The sequence below is a fragment of the Tenrec ecaudatus genome, chromosome 17 (assembly GCF_050624435.1).
Source record: "Tenrec ecaudatus isolate mTenEca1 chromosome 17, mTenEca1.hap1, whole genome shotgun sequence".
NCBI lineage: Eukaryota > Metazoa > Chordata > Mammalia > Afrosoricida > Tenrecidae > Tenrec > Tenrec ecaudatus.
This window is the reverse complement of record NC_134546.1, coordinates 8,197,774-8,204,406: the sequence shown is the minus strand read 5'-3', so window position 1 is coordinate 8,204,406 and position 6,633 is coordinate 8,197,774.

Genomic DNA, 6,633 nt, shown 5'->3' with positions numbered 1-6,633 from the left:
ACCTTGTATCAGTTATTAGCTCGATGCATCTACTCCTTGTGTGCTTCACAAACTGGAGAACCGACAGAAACAAAATAAAGTGCTAAGGATAAAATAATAATAATACAAAGATAAAAATACAAAGAATGTGTAAGGAACACCATCAGTATTTAAAAGCCCAGGGAAGAAGTTTTTGTAATGTACAACTAAGAAATACTTACACCTAGAACAACTTCAGGTTGGGTCAAGAAGGAGGTCAACTGATGACTTATCCAGTTCAATCTAGTATAATCATGATTACAGTGATCTCTCTCTGACAGTGAAGTTGTTTGAGACCCTTGCCTGTGGCTAGAGGGGATCTGCCAGCAGCTTAATCTGACTAGAGACTCTAATCGGTTTAGGGCTCCCACTGCCCTCCGTAGCCTTCTACAAATTGGGTGTTCATAATTTTAGCTCTGATACTTTTCCCTTTGTCATTTTTGAATTTTGTTGTCGTCTTTGGATCACACAAGCTGGTACACTTCTTCCATGTGGATTTAGTTGACTCCTCGCTTAGATGGCTGCTTGTTTGAATACAAGTCTGTAAGAACCCAGACACTATTCTGATTGATAGCCGGACACCACCTGCTTTCTTCACCACACTTTGCTGTAGCACCCTGATCTTCAGTGGTCATTTCATTCAGGTGAGTATCGAGCAGGGCCATGTTGTCAGAACTAATTGTTCTTGGATTGGGACTAGAGTTAAGTGAGGGCCCAGACTCCATCTGCTTGTCCGTAGGATCTGCACCACTCAGGTTTACTTTGGCAGTCGTATTATGACAACATCAAAACCACATAAGACCAACTACAACAACAGCAATATCAACAAACCAACTCACAGACAATAAAAAACAAACAAACAAAAATAAACATACTGAAAGCAGGAAAACAAAAACCCATAGAAGCAGAAAAGTAAAATATTTTCAATCATCCCCCTGGGGTATAAAGCGATTGTTCTGGTAACATCATCAGTGTTTCCATCACTCTGGACACTAGTTCTGAGGCGTCTAGGCCAGTCCAGGTCCAACCCTTGAGTGGTTGCTGCCCACAGTTCCCGCTCCCATTCCACTGAGCTCTCTTTACCTTATGCATGGGGGTTGATGCCAGGAGGAAATTCCTCGATCGATTCTTCCAGTGCAGATCCCGCCCAACAGATCAACCCCTGGCGTGTCACTGTGAGGGGGGCACTGAAGTATTAAATATATGGTGATTCTTGGTCACTTTCCTCTGGATATCCTCTAAGCTGGGGGTTCCCTTCAAGGTCCCATGACCACCACTTCCCTAATCCGGGGTGGCCACTCTCTGCTTCCTCTCCCATCTGAGTACCCCAGTTCTCAGTCTAAGAGTGCGAGCATCTTTGGGGCAGGGCTGAGTTCATTCTGCCAGGCCTCTAAGTGTAGCCCCTGAGTTATGCCATGCTGCCTGCAAGGTCAGCATCCAAAGTCATCGTGGTGTTTAGTCCATGGCATGGTTCATTAGAGTTGGGTAGAAACATATTTGTAGTGTCTACCCAGGTACATAAAATCTGGTCCATTGCCCCCCCAGGCTTCCTAAAATCATTGTTGAGCATCCCTTCCTGATGGGAGGTTACTGCTCCCCAATCACCCACTGAACTCTCCAACAGAACAATCAGTGTCTCCTCCAAAATGCAGGCGCTCCTCTCCCCTGGTCTTGACTTGATTTTCCAGCAAGGTTCTCCTTCCATTCCTGTGGAGGCCCATTGATGTGTCCCAACCTGGTCCCAGTGTTGTACAGCCTCTAGTGGGTGGTCTTCTCCCATTTCCCCCTCTGGAAGGAGTGGCCCCAGCAGGGCATTTGGAGGGGTCAGGGTAAAGTTGATTTACAGACCAGTATGGGAAGTGGCGTTTTAGGGTGTTCACTGTCTCTAGGCATTTTCAGTGGGAAGAACTAGGAGTTGTACATATAATTTTTAGAGATAAAATAGCTCCTAAATCTGTGCCGCCACTTCCAGATCAAAATCAGGACTCAGCCTTTTTACTTAAACTCTGCTACAATATGTTTTCTTAGTTCCTACACCAAGAATCCTAGTTCTCTCAAGGACACAAGGCATGATAAAATTAGAGTAACTCATAATGACAGTACTAACAATACTAACACCAATATGATTACTGAAAACAGCTCACTCGTTTTCACACGTTATACCCATCTATCCATATGTGGTGTTGCCAGGGGCGATTGTATTGGTTCCAACCTGCAGCCGCACCGCGTAGAATAGGAAGAAACAATGCCCGCTTCTGCGCCGTCCTCACAATGTTTGCTGTATTTGGGCCCACTGATGCAATCACCGTGCCAATCCATATGCGATCCCCCTTCTACAAAAAAAATCTGTTCTACCACCTCACTGCCATAATATACTTATATTCTCTCTTAACTTCCATTTGTCTTCATTCTGTAAGTAACCATATGTTTAATGCTCTTCGCCATTCATCTGTCGTTTTGTTTCATGTTGCTTTTGTTGCTGTGATGCTAGAAATGATCTCACTGGTATTTCAAATTCCAGCAGGGACATCCATGGTGAACACGTTTCAGCAGCGCTTTCAGATAAGAACAGACCACGAAAAAGGAATAGGTGGGAGCAATTGAACAATACTGCTTGCTATGATTGAACTATAGAATAATATGATATGATATATATTAATTCACAATCAATAATATTTTTTAAAAAGGAATAGGCGGTCCTCTTCTAAGGGATTACCCAATGAAAGCAGTGGGGACGTTGTCAGTTATAATGCCAAAAGATGAACCTATCTTCTAAAGATCAAAGACACTTGAAAAATATCAGGGAAGAGCTGCCTTCTTAGAGTCAACCACAGTGACGTGCATGGGGAAAACTTCCAAGACCTTCAACCACTAATGAGGCACAATTCAACAGGAGAATCAGCTGCCAACACCCATTAATGATCAGAAGAGGGAATGTATGAAATATGAAAAGAAGTAAGAAAGTACAGATGGGGGAGGCAGCAGCCACACCACAGGAGCTCATGAAGGAGCCCCCCTCCCCCGCGCCCTTTGCTCACAGGGAAAGAAGAGATTCATTCCTCTAGGGCCAGCATCCTGATTCAGATTTGTAATCTAAGTAGTGAGAAAAAAAGTTTCTGTTTAAGCCATCCACTTGTGATATTTCTGTTACAGTAGCACTCCATGACTAAGCCGGTAGGCAAAGAAATGACTGTCGGTTACAGTCTTACACTTCTAAAGTTCTGTGACGTTCTCTCCAGTTATTTGAGAGATTAATCCTTTATCTGTCCAACTAGAAATGGATGCTCCTTAAAGGCCTACTTTCGTGAATTCCACAGCACCTACCAGGAGGCCATACATGCACGTGGTACTTAACCGCTGATCATTGATCCAACACCCCATTATGTCAATGAATCTGGCCATAGACATTGCAGCACGAGTCTCATGGCCAGACTTGCTATCATGACTCTGCTGTTAACATTAATACTTGAACTGAAAAGATATGCAGAGCAAAACAAACCTAGCACACGGACTACAGGGCGTGAGCCACATCCATATGTAATGAAGAGTCACTCCTTCAGGAGGGGGGAGTTGGGAGATGACCACCCACTTGAGGCTCTATGACAGGAGATCAAGGCTGGGCCAATCCATGGCCCCCCCAGGAAGGAAGGAGAAGCTTTCTGGAAACTCAAGCTAAGACCAGGAGAGGAGACCCATCCACATTGTGGAGGAGAGGCTGATCGTTCTGTTGCTGATAGTTATGGTGGGTGCTTGGGGAGAACTAACCACATAGCGGGGAAGGATGCTAAACAAGGATCGTAGAGAACCTAGACATTGGGACAGATTTTAGGTTCCTGGTTAGACACTATGAACTTGTTTCTACCCGACCTTCGGCGAAGCACTCCATGGGCTAAGCATCAGGATGATCATGGAAGCTGACCTGGCAGGCAGCAGGGCATCACGCAGAGGCTACTCCAGAAGGACTTAACATCGAGGCCCCGCCGAATAACCTGACCCCTGCCTGGAAGCTGCCAACAGCCTGGATGGAGGGCTGGGGTACTTGGATGAGAGGAACCAGAGAGTGGCTGCCCCGGGAATGTGGACATGGTGGTCATTGACCTTGGGGGGAACCCCTGGCTCAGAGGTGTCCAGTGGAAAGGGACCCAGGTCACCATACATGCGGTACCTCAATGCCCACCTTGCGGTGGCACGACAGGCTGTGATCCGTTGAGCAGGAGTCTGCACTCGGAAGAATTGGTCCAGCAAGGTCCCCACTGGCATCAACCCCCAGGCTTGGGGTCAGCAGAGCCCCATCCAATGAGAGAGCGGATTGTGTAGGGTACAAACGCGTGGGTTGCGGCTCAAGGTGTAACTGTGCAGCGCAGACTCCTCCGAATGACAGTGTCCGGCACTGGGTCATTGGGAAAATTGACGATGATAAAAATGCAATCTGTGTATACTCCGTGTGTGTGTGTGTGTGTGTGTGATAAAACTGTCCTTCTTTGTTTATATGAGGTTTTGCTTTCCTGCTTGTAGCTTGCTTTTTTTTCCCCCTCTTTCTTTTTTTCTTTCTGAGTGTGTGTGTTCTGTTTGTTTGGTTGTTGGTAGGCTTATGGCTCCCATTGATACAGTTGGTCTTATAGGGTTTTGATTTTGTCATATTACAGCCACCAAAGTAAATCTGAGATATGCAAACATGGACAAGCAGGTGGAATTTAGGCTCCTACTTAACTCTAGCCCCAATTCAAGAACAGGTAGTTTTGATAACATGGCCCTGTTTGATATGTTCATGAAACGATTCCTAAAGGTCAGGGTGCTACAGCAAAGTGTAGTGAAGAAAGTAGATGGTGGCTGGCTATCAATCAGAATAGTGTCTGGGTTTTTAAAGGCTTGTTTGAGGGGGTACCTCCCCCCAAAAGCCTGAATTTTTTCCCCATAAAACTATGAGTTGTTTTTTTTAAATAAAACAGTATTATCACCTTCAAAGTACTCTCCAATACACTTTATACATTTGTCAAATTTGCAATTCCATTCTTGAAAACATTTTCAGACTCATATGTTCGGATGGCTGAAAGCACCCCCCTCATTTTTTTCTTCACCTCTTCTATGTTGTCAAATTGCTGTCCTTTCATGTCCCTCTGCATTCATGGAAACAAAAAGAAGTCGCGTGGAGTGAGGTCAGGTGAGTAAAGTGCGTGGGGCTGGAGAAGAATGCTGGGTTTTGCCAAAACTGGCACACTGAGATGGCTGCATGAGCAGGTGCATTGTTGTGATGGTGAGACAACTCTGCTGTCTGTCACAAGTCAGGCCTTTTTTGTCACACATTGTTATGCAATCTTTTCAGAACCTCTAAATAGAAAGCTTGATTAACAGTCTGACCTGGTTTAATGAACTCCAAATGCACTATGAGTGGACATTTTCATCGGGTGGGGAACTTGACAGACATCCAGAACAAAGTTTTACCATTAAGCGATATTTCACCTTTTTTGAAATGAGAAAAACATTTATACACTTGAGTTTTGCCCATAGCAGTATCCTTGTAAGGTGTGCTCAGCATCACAATGGTTTCTGAGCCGGAAACAAAATTTCACAGCCACACGCTGTTCTCGTAAACTGGCCATCACAAAAAACAAGGTTCGAGTGAAACTGCTTTCACAAAACAATTCACCATAACCAGAGAGAACCTTCCCAGGTGACACCACTGTGTGCACTGACTCAGAGCAAGTTGCTGGATGCTCACCTAGTGGGAAAAATGTGCACTATGAAAGCTTCATCCAGCTTCTTTTCCATTTTTTTTCTGGGGAGTTTACCACATCGTATTCAAAGCAGCCATCTAAGTGAGGAGTCAACTAAATCCACACGGAGGAAGCACACCAGCTTATGTGATCCAAAGGTGAGAATTACAAAATTCTAATATGGCAAAATAAAAAGTATTGGAGCTAAAATTATGAACACCCGATTTGTAGAAGGCTCTGGAGGACAGTACAAACCCCAAACCCATCTGCAGAGTGTCTAGTCAGACTGAGCTGCTGGTAGATCTGCTGTAGCCACCGGTAAGACTCTCAAATGGCCTTACCCTCAGGCAGACCACTGGATCAAACCCAATGCTTGGCCAATTCACCTCCCTGTATCCCTGACCTGAATTTGTTCTGGGTACAAGTATCTCTTACTGGTTCCATGACAGAAATTTCTTTCCTGTTTTTTTTTTAATGTTGATGGTGGTCTTTTTTTTTTACTCATTATCTGTATTTTGTCTTTATATAATTCTTATTATTTTATCCTTACCACCTTATTTTGATTTTTATTGTTTCGGTTGGGTTTCCCACTTTGTGATGCACAGGAGGAGTGGGTACATAGTGATAATAATTGATACAAGGGTTTTTAGGGACTGCAGGGGGGGAGGGACGGGATTTCAGGAATAAAAAATGACGGCTGGAGTGGGGGGCAGCATTATAACTAACTGTGATGGCACAGCTCATTTTAAAGGAGAATTATGGGGGGGTGAGGATAATGTTCAACAATTGATGTGGTAATGATTACACAATTCTCCTGCATATGATTGAATGACCCAGCTATTGAATTGTACAATATGTAAATTGTGTGCCAATTAAACTGTTGGGAAAAAATACATTGAGC